We start from the raw sequence: 9,380 nt of genomic DNA, 5'->3' as shown, positions 1-9,380 counted from the left end.
TGCAATTCACCCATTACAATTCAGTGTACAATTCAGTGGGTTTTAGCGTATGTACAGAGTTGTGCAACCTTCACCATGATCAGTTACAGAACATTTTTCATCACTCCAAGCAGAAACCCCAGACCTATTAGCAGGCACTCCCCATTTCTCCCCAGTTTGCTCAACCCTCCCACCAATCTACTTTCTGTCTCCATGTATTTGCTTATTATGGACATTTCAAGGAATTAGAATTCCATTAAATGGAATCAGACATATGCTCTATTGTGATTGAGTTCCTTCACCAAGCTTAATGTTTTCAAGATTCATCCATGTTGTAGCATGTTTCTGTACCTCATTCCTTTTTAGGGTTGAATAATATTCCATTGTATGGAGATACTACTATTTATATATCCACTCATCAATTAGTGAACATTTGGGCTGTTTCACTTTTTGGCTATTAGGAATAATGCTCCTATGAACATGCATGTACAAGTTTTTGTGTGGACATATGTTTTCATTTCTCTTGGGTAGATACCTAGGAGGGAATTGCTGGGTCATATGGTAACTCTGTTTAACCTTCTGAGAAGATGCCAGACTGTTTTCCAAAGTGGCTGCACCATTTTACATTCCCACCAGCAGTGTTATCGGGATTCCAATTTCCCACATCTTCTCCAACACTTGTTTTTACCTGCCTTTGTGATTACAGACATCCTAGAGGGGGGTGATGAAGTGGTACCTCATGGTTTTGATTTGCACTTTCCTGAAGGCTAATGTAAAGGAAGCCTTTTCTTGATCATCCTATTTTAAATGTCAACCCCTCCTCCCTTCTCTACCCCCTCCCCCACTTCCCTGCTTTATTTTTCTATAGCACTTATTTCACTTATTCATTTGTTGTCTCTCTCCTCCCTCAGGGGATAAACTCCAGGAGGGCATGATTTTTGTCTGTTCTGTGCTCTGCTATATCCTCAATGCCTGTAGAAGCTCTGTCCAATGGAAATAGAGTGCGATCCATGTACGTAATGGTAAACTTTCTAGTAGCCAAAAAAAAGTGAAAAAAGAAGGAGGAAACAGATGAAGTTCATTTTAATAATATTTTTATTTAACCAGCTATATCTAAAACATTGTTATTTCAACAAGTAATCAATATACCAAATTACTAAGGAGATATTTTACATTCTTTTGTTCAGTCTAAGCCTTTGGAACCAGGTGTGCATTTCACACCCTTCTCAGTTTGAACTTGCCACATTTCAAGTGCTTAATAGCCACACACGGTCAGTGGCTTCAGCACTGAACGTGGGCCTAGAACATTCATTTTGTGAGTGTATGAACAACTCCCCCTTAGAGGCGGTTTGATTAGTCACTGCCCTGGGGAGGAGGACTTTCATAAACACATTTACGTGCGGTCTTGCATGTACGTGGTAAGCCTGGGCTTGGGTTTCCAATCCCTGCTTGCTCACTGTGACCTGGGGCAAGTCATCGTCCCTCTCCGAGCATCAATTTCTTCAGCTGTGAAATAAACTTTATGGTCCCTTCCAAGCTTTCAGCATCAGAGAGGGAGGCGAGAGTGTTGCCTGCGGGGTAACAGTGATGCTCAAATGCCTTCGATTCCATACTTTTTGAAGTCAGGTGGCTTTCACCGTCACTGGGAGGAGGGCTAAATCATACAGAAAGATGGTTCTGGAAGACCTCTTGGAGAGCCCTGGTGAGCTGGGGGGTTTTGTGACCGTAAAGAGGCCCTGGGATCATGATTTACACAAAGAGAACAAAGGAATCTGTCTGGGAACACCTCACCCCCCGCCAAGCCCCATCACCCTAACACAAACTGTCTCCTAGAACTATCTGTACAGCTCCCCAGCTGCCTGTGCATTCCTCAAAGGCAGGCCCTGAATTATTGAATATTCATTTCTGTGTTTGGAGGATTATTTGGAAGTCTGTGTAGGGAGGATTCTGATTTAGTTCATTTCCCTGCATCTTTTTGATTAATCCAGAAAAATGGGGGATTCAACAGGTGTTTTGCCAATATGTTAGCTTCTGCTTGCTCAAGCATTTTTTAAGATGTTATAAGGTGTCATATTAATCATAAAATCTTCAGAACCCTCTGTGGGGTGAGACTGGGGACCAGGTTTGCCTGGGGATCGTTCCTTTCAGCTCCTCTGTCCACTGTGGGGACTGTGGGAATTGGCTTTCAAAAGCCCATGCCATTAACTGCGCAGCCCACAGGCTGGATTTCTCTAGGGGAAGGGCTGTGCTGGGAGTCATGATCTGCTTTCAGGGAAGGCTTGTCACTGTTTATGTAGCTTCTCTGAACTTAACCTATAGACTCGGGCAGATGGAGCAAAGCCAGGCCCCACAGTGTAAGCAAATAGGAATAGATCAGGTCAATTTGATTCGATCAGCATCCCTGGTTTGCATTTCCAGGCTTTACTTCTGGAGAAGTAAGATACTACTCCCAAAACAGGCCTCAGGGGGACAAATCTTTTGAGCAGAGTCCCTTAAAAAAATAATGCACTTATGAGTAAATGCATTGTATGTGAGATGGTTCCCCATTACCTCCCAGGACAGAGTCCATGCTGCTTCCTGTGACAGGCGTGGGAGGGTCTGGACCCTGCCTCTTCCTCCAGCCTCTCACCACCTGGCCCTTTGGGCTCTAACCCTTGCATTTCCCACATACCTCATGGATTGTCATTCATCTCCAGGCCTTGGCTTATGGTGTCCCTTCTGCCTGGCACCCCTTTGCCTTCCCTTCTTTCTGTCTAAAAATTGGCCTCCCTTAGGTCTTGTCTGCTTATAGTGATCTGTCCACTTTGAACCCCCAGTTCCTGAGATACCCCAGGTTTGGAGCACCCACAGACCCTGGAATCTGTATTGCCGCACATGTTACACTGGGTTGGGATCAACTGTTTGAATATTGACCCTCTAGACCAATGTTCTTCATGGAAGGGATAATGCTTCCCAAGGAATGCTTTGAACTGTATGGGATATTTCAGTGGATGCAGTGACAGGAGGGTGCTATTTCCATGTGGTGGACAGGGGCCTGGGGATGCTGGCTCTCCTGCAATGTAGCGACAGTCCTGCCCAGCTGAGAATGTTTCTTGTCCCACAGGACTTTAAGAAGTCCAACCAAATGCTCCTGTAGGTAACACACCCTGTAATTAACCAAGCTTGGAAACTAGTAATTTTACAAATAAACTCAATTTTTTTTTTTGGCGTGGTTTTAACATATGCTGACTTTTCCAGGAATGCAACTACTGTGTAAATCAAGGGAAGACCAAGTTTTGCTTTGCTCAAGAGCTTTAGCAAGGACTTATCACCATTTTGGAAAATCACACCCGTAATGGCAACATGACTCATGATAGAGAAAGAAGAAATTCACCCAGATACCTGCTGGCAAATCTAATTGTTTGAGGATTTTGCTTGACCATGGGATGAGTCCCCATACGACACACCTGGATCCGTCTGCATTTGTTGATGTCGCAGTCGCCGTGTTTCATGGTATATAAAAGTCTACTTTTTTTTTTTTTTTTTTGCAGTACGCGGGCTTCTCACTGCTGTGGCCTCTCCCGTTGCGGAGCACAGGCTCCGGACGCGCAAGCTCAGCGGCCATGGCTCATGGGCCCAGCCGCTCCGCGGCATGTGGGATCTTCCCGGACCGGGGCACGAACCCGTGTCCCCTGCATCGGCAGGTGGACTCTCAACCACTGCTCCACCAGGGAAGCCCAAAACTCTACTTTTGAAGCTCTTACTTTCAAATGCCAAAAATAAAGTATTGCCTGAATATCGTCTTACATCCCTTAAATCCAGATTTCTTTGTCCTAAGTAGGTGCAAGCACGTGACTACTTTATTACGTCTCTGGTGTATTAGGCCTAAGCATTTAGAGATTGAAACACATTTTATTCTAATGCTCCTTTTATTTCCCTTTTATATTCATTATATTATATTGATTTTGTCTTTTCATTACATGTATAAGTAGGTTATAATATCCATGAATTTAAAGCGGAGGATATTCAAAATATTTATTAAAGGGCGTGGGGGGATCCTAGCTGACAGTGTTGAGAACCACGCTGAAGCCTTAGAGGGCAGGGACTTCACCTCCCCTGTGTCACCGCTTCCTCCCTTGTGCCTAGCACAGGCCTGGAATACAGTAGCTGCACAGAGAATCTTTTCTGAATGATGAAGGGGTTGAGGGTGACCCCTTGGCTGAGATGGGGAACAGAAGAGGGAGGGAAGTTTAGTGGGGAGAGTGATGAGTTCAGTTTTCAATGTAGAAGCTTGGCGAGCCCTGGAACTTCGAGGGACAGTGCCTGTGCAGGATTGCTCTCCAAATGCCACTGAAGAGGGGGAAGTACAGTCAGAGTGTCAGTCAGTTCATCTGTTTGGTCAGTAAACACTGTGAGTGGCTCTGTGTGGGATGGACAGATCAGCAGGGGCTGAGAGGCTCACAGTACAGGTGTGTGTCTCCTCTTGTGGAGGAGACACACACCTGTACTTTCTATTTCCTAGATGGGATTTCCTAGATGGGATGCTGCCTGATTCATGAATCATTGAATAGAGTCAATTAGATTTTCAAATTTCCCCAGTTGAATTTTGTGTTTTGGCACCATGATTAGAGCTTAGAATTTTCAGCCCTGCTCCCCATTCTCTCGGGAAGAGAGAAGGGCTGGAAATGGAATCAATGATCCATCATGCCTATGTGAGGACGCCTCCATACAAATCCTGAAAGTGTGGGGTTCACAGAGTTTCCAGGTTGGTGAACACATCTGTGTACTGGGAGGATGATGCACCCCAAATCCACAGGGTCAGAAGCTCCTGTGCTCGGGACCCCCCCAGACCTTACCCTATGTGTCTCTTCATCTGGCTGTTCATCTGTATCCTTTATCATATCCTTTACTAAACTAGTAGATGCATGTAAATATATTCCAGAGTTCTGTGAAGCCACTCCAGAAAATTAATCAAAACTGAGGAGAAGGTCATAGTAGCTTCACATTTAAAGCCCATGGCTCAGAAGCACAGGTGACAACCTGGACTTGCGACTCTCATCTGAATTGGGGTGGGAGCAATCTTGTAGGACTGAGCCCTTAACTTGTGCGATCTGACACTGTCTCGAGGTATATAGTGTCAGAATTGAGTTAAATTGTAGGACACCCAGCTGGTTTCACAGAGAATTGCTTGGTGGGGAACGCCCTCCCACACACGTTTGGTGACTGGAAGTGTCAGAAGTGTTATGAGTGTGGCAGTAGTGTAAGAGTTAGGAAAGACACAGGAGGAAAAGAACCAAGGTTTTTCCAATACACATGGATAAATCTTGAAAACATTATTTAATTTCTAAGTGAAAGAAGCCAATCACAAGAGAGCACAAATTGTATGATTCCATTTATATGAAATGCCCAGTGTAGGCAAAGACATAGAGACATAAAGTAGATTGGTGGTTGCCAGGGTCTGGGGTGGTAGGGGAATGAGGAGTAGCCAAGGGAGCAAGCCATGAGGAAGAGCATTCCAGGCACTGGGAACAGCAAGTGCAAAGGCCCTGAGCTGGGACAAAGTGTGGTCTGATCAAAGAACAGCAAGGAGGCACGTATCTAAAAGAGAGTGATGAAGGGGAAAGTGGTGGGAGATGAGAAAAGAGAGGGGGCAGTGAAACTGAGCAGGACCCTGTGCGGCTCCTGGGCACGGAAGACTTTCTGCGTCCCCCATTGCTTGTTTGTAGGGAACAGACTCCAGCCTCCATGACCTTCCCTGAGTTCCAAAGGGCAGATTCAGACAGTTGCTAATCAGGGAAGGAAGGGGATGCAGTGGCCACTTAGGAGGAGGAGCCAAGAAACAACAGTGCAGCCTTGGGGCAGGTCCTGGTTCTGCCTCAAGGGATACACATGACAACATGTTTGAGCTCTTCATAGAACTAAAACACAACAAATGGAAGATGTCAGCATTCTTCATACCAGAGAAGACCACCTGAGTCCAGAGTAAAGGAACCAGAGAAACTCATCAAAAGATTACCTGAGGGACTTCTCTGGTGGTCCAGTGGTTAAGACTCCAGGCTTCTACTGCAGGGGGCGTGGGGTTGATCCCTGGTTGGGGAACTAAGATCCCGCATGCTGCATGGCCAAAAAAAAAAAATTACCTGAGACCAGATTAAAGGAATGCAGGCCCTGCACACACCCTAATCTTATCAGCAACCCCACCCTTGAACCATTGCTTATAAAACTCCTCACCAAATCTTCCCAGGTTGGGACACAGTTTTCAAGGACAGGAACATGCTGTGTTGCCCTTTGCCTGGCAAACCAATAAAGATATTCTTTTCTACTTCACCCAAAACTCTGTCTCTGAGATTCGATTTGGCACCAGTGAACAGAGGCTGAGTTGTTGGCATCAGTAGTAAGACCAGACTGTGTAGGGCCTTGTGGGCCACTGTCAGAGTGTTGGCTTTTACTTGGATGGAGACGAGATAACACTGGCTATTTTGAGCCAGTGGAGGATGTATTTGTCTTATGTTTTAACAGAATCCCTAAGGCAGGAGATGGACTGTAAGAAGGCAAGGGTGGAAGCAGGGAGATGGGTTTGGAGGCTACTGTGTTGATTCAGGCAAGCGATGATTTTGGCTTGGACCAGGATGGGAGCAGTGGAGGTGGGAAGAAGTGTCCAATTCTGGATCTATCTGGAAAATAGAGCTCACCTTCAAGTCTTGTGGTCTGAGCAACTGGGAGATCGCAGCTGGATTTTATCAAGTGAGGGAAGACTGTGGGAGGAAGTAGTTTCCCTGCTAGTCTCTGCTCACGTATAGCAAGAAGTTATAGCAGAGCAAACATTTTAAATTTGATATTTTTTTTCCTGAACACTAAACCATAGACACCGAGACCCTAAAGAGTGTTCATAATGATCACTTTTGAGGGCTATGTGGTGTTCCATTCAATTCATTTACCCTAAATTACAGAACCATTTCCTTGTAATTATCTAGACTGTTTCTGTTTTAATTTTAAAAATTATAGATAACCCTATAATGAATATCTTTGTGCTGATAGCTTTGTCTTTGTGGATCTTTCTTAGGAGATTTCTCAAGGGATTGATTCTCAGGAATGGATTTACTAAGTGAAAGAGTAAAAACACTTAATAGCTCTTGAGACACATTGCTAAACTGTTTTCCACAAAGACTGTGGCAGTTTATAAGGCCAGCCAAAACTTAGAGTGTGGCAGTTTCACCATAAATTAGATAGTAGAGGACATTAGCATTTTATTTACACTTTCTAATAAAAGGGGTAAAAGCTTCAAATTTAAAATATCTTTGCATGTACTTGATTATGGTTGAGGTTGGACATTTAAAAAGTTTGTGTTTCTCTGACTGTGAACTGATTATTCAGGTCCTTTGCCCATTTATTTACTAAAGTCTTAATAGTTAGGAAAATAAACTAGGGAAATTCTGTGTAAATAAATTTGTGTTCCTTTTGTAAAAATTTTTTAAAAGCCTTTGGTATGTGAATAATTATATTCCTATTTTGCTGACTGATTGATTTAAAAATTGCCATGTTGATTACAAAAACATTTCTTAGAGTGAAGCACACCTGGATTGTGTAGTGCTGTAGTCACAAATAAGGGCACACCTTCTAGATCCTTCTCCTGAGTGGCAAAGTTTTCCCACCGTCTAGTTCAAACATACCTCGCTGATGGGATCTCTGGCACTACAAAGTGCAAGGGACAGGACAAAGGGGCTTGTCCAGAGGAGAGTGACCTGCATGTTGGAGGAACTCTGGAACATGTATGAGGAGTAGCGGCTGGCAGTTCTGGACTCAGGGAATGGGTCCCAGCTGAGGGGGAGGTAGCTTCTGTCTTCCTGGCATCCCTCCAGCTGCTCCAGAGTCAGGAAGCACCTTGTTATGGGAGTTAGACTGGGAAACCTCTGAGGTCCTTTCATGCCGAAGACCAGTCCCAGCTGGACAGGTTTTACCCAAAGGGGAGACGGAGTCGGCGTGGACAGAGCACAAGACACCTCAGAGGATGCAAGGATCTGACAAATTTATTTTCATCATTCCAAAGCACTTATACTATAAAGTAATCTCATTTTCAATCTTAATAACCTTATTCCCATACCAAAAATTCCTTACATAAGCCATAAAACAAAAGTAATTTACATCAGCAGATTACATCAGCAGGTTAAACAGGTTAAGTAATCTTCTTATCGCTTTTAGTCTTTTTCGTCCCCTGTGGTTAGGTACATCTTGGTCACATCTCTTGGTCACATAAAAAGGTCAGGAATGCAGTCTGCGGTTTCATCATCTTTCTTAGAAAAATTAGATGTTCTTGTACCTGTATGTTCTGTTCAATCAGCCAATTATTCGAAGCACAAACTCAAGCACATTATTCTTTTAACAACTATAAATATCTACAGGCTGTTTCCTTCTACCTTTATGATCTAAACAGGACACTGAATAATCAATAACGCTAGGGGGTCTTGGGGGAGGGCATTGTACCTTGAATCTGCCACCAAGTTCCTTTGCAAAGTACTTACAAAATATAATCTGTGCTTTATATCTATTTTTATACAGAAAACAATTAAACTTATGAAAGGCTGCCAAGTAACCTACTCTATCTAATTTGCTATATCCCATTGTAGCATAAAACCTCCCCGCCACCATACCCAAGTGTTTCCTAACATATCTCTAACTCCCCAGGAGGGCCATAGCTCATTCAATTTGTCTTCTAAAGTAAGTTTTTGCCACACAAATGCTTCTTTTGTATTTCCCTGAACCCAATGCCCTGGCCTGGGAGTGGGGATTTCAGGTGTAGTCATTAAGGGAGCCGGGGTAATCACAATCTTTTTTGGTTTTACCCTAAATCGGGGTCTTTTCCTAAACCCTCCATCAGAACTGGGAATATTTCCCAACACTAATAGCAATCCTATAAAAATCACCTTAAGCAAGGGTAGGGGAGAACAAGGGGAACCACGCAGAGGAGAGCTTTGCTTCTCCATATTTGTACCTGACAGTACCAGCTTTGCTTGGCACTATGGGTCTCGTCCGTGCTGAGACTCAAAGGCACTTCCTATATGGCTCCCGGCACTTTCAGTACTGAGAACCCGAGCTTCTGAGAATGACACTTTTCTGCCTCAAAGTCTTTGCTGGCCTTGGTCCCTCCTTATCGCCCCATCTTAGGCTGCTGACCACTTTGACTTCTTCAAGGACTGATTCAAATGCCATCTCCATAGTGGAATCTTCCCTAATCAACACCCCTCTCCTGCCCAGCCCCACCCCCCAAACTGTTAGAGCATCTGTCACTGGCTGAATTTCTTCTGTGTTTCTCCCTCACTAGACTCCGAGGCAGGGCTGGGGCTTATTCATTTCCTTGTCCTCACAGTGCACCTGAGAGGGACTCCGCTTAGGAAGCCTTTGTTGAGTTGAATGACCCCCCTCCC

This window comes from Leucopleurus acutus (genome assembly GCF_964270905.1).
Source record: "Leucopleurus acutus genome assembly, chromosome: 1".
Taxonomy (NCBI): Eukaryota; Metazoa; Chordata; class Mammalia; order Artiodactyla; family Delphinidae; genus Leucopleurus; species Leucopleurus acutus.
The sequence above is the reverse complement of the archived record's forward strand: the minus strand, read 5'-3'. Positions refer to the sequence as shown.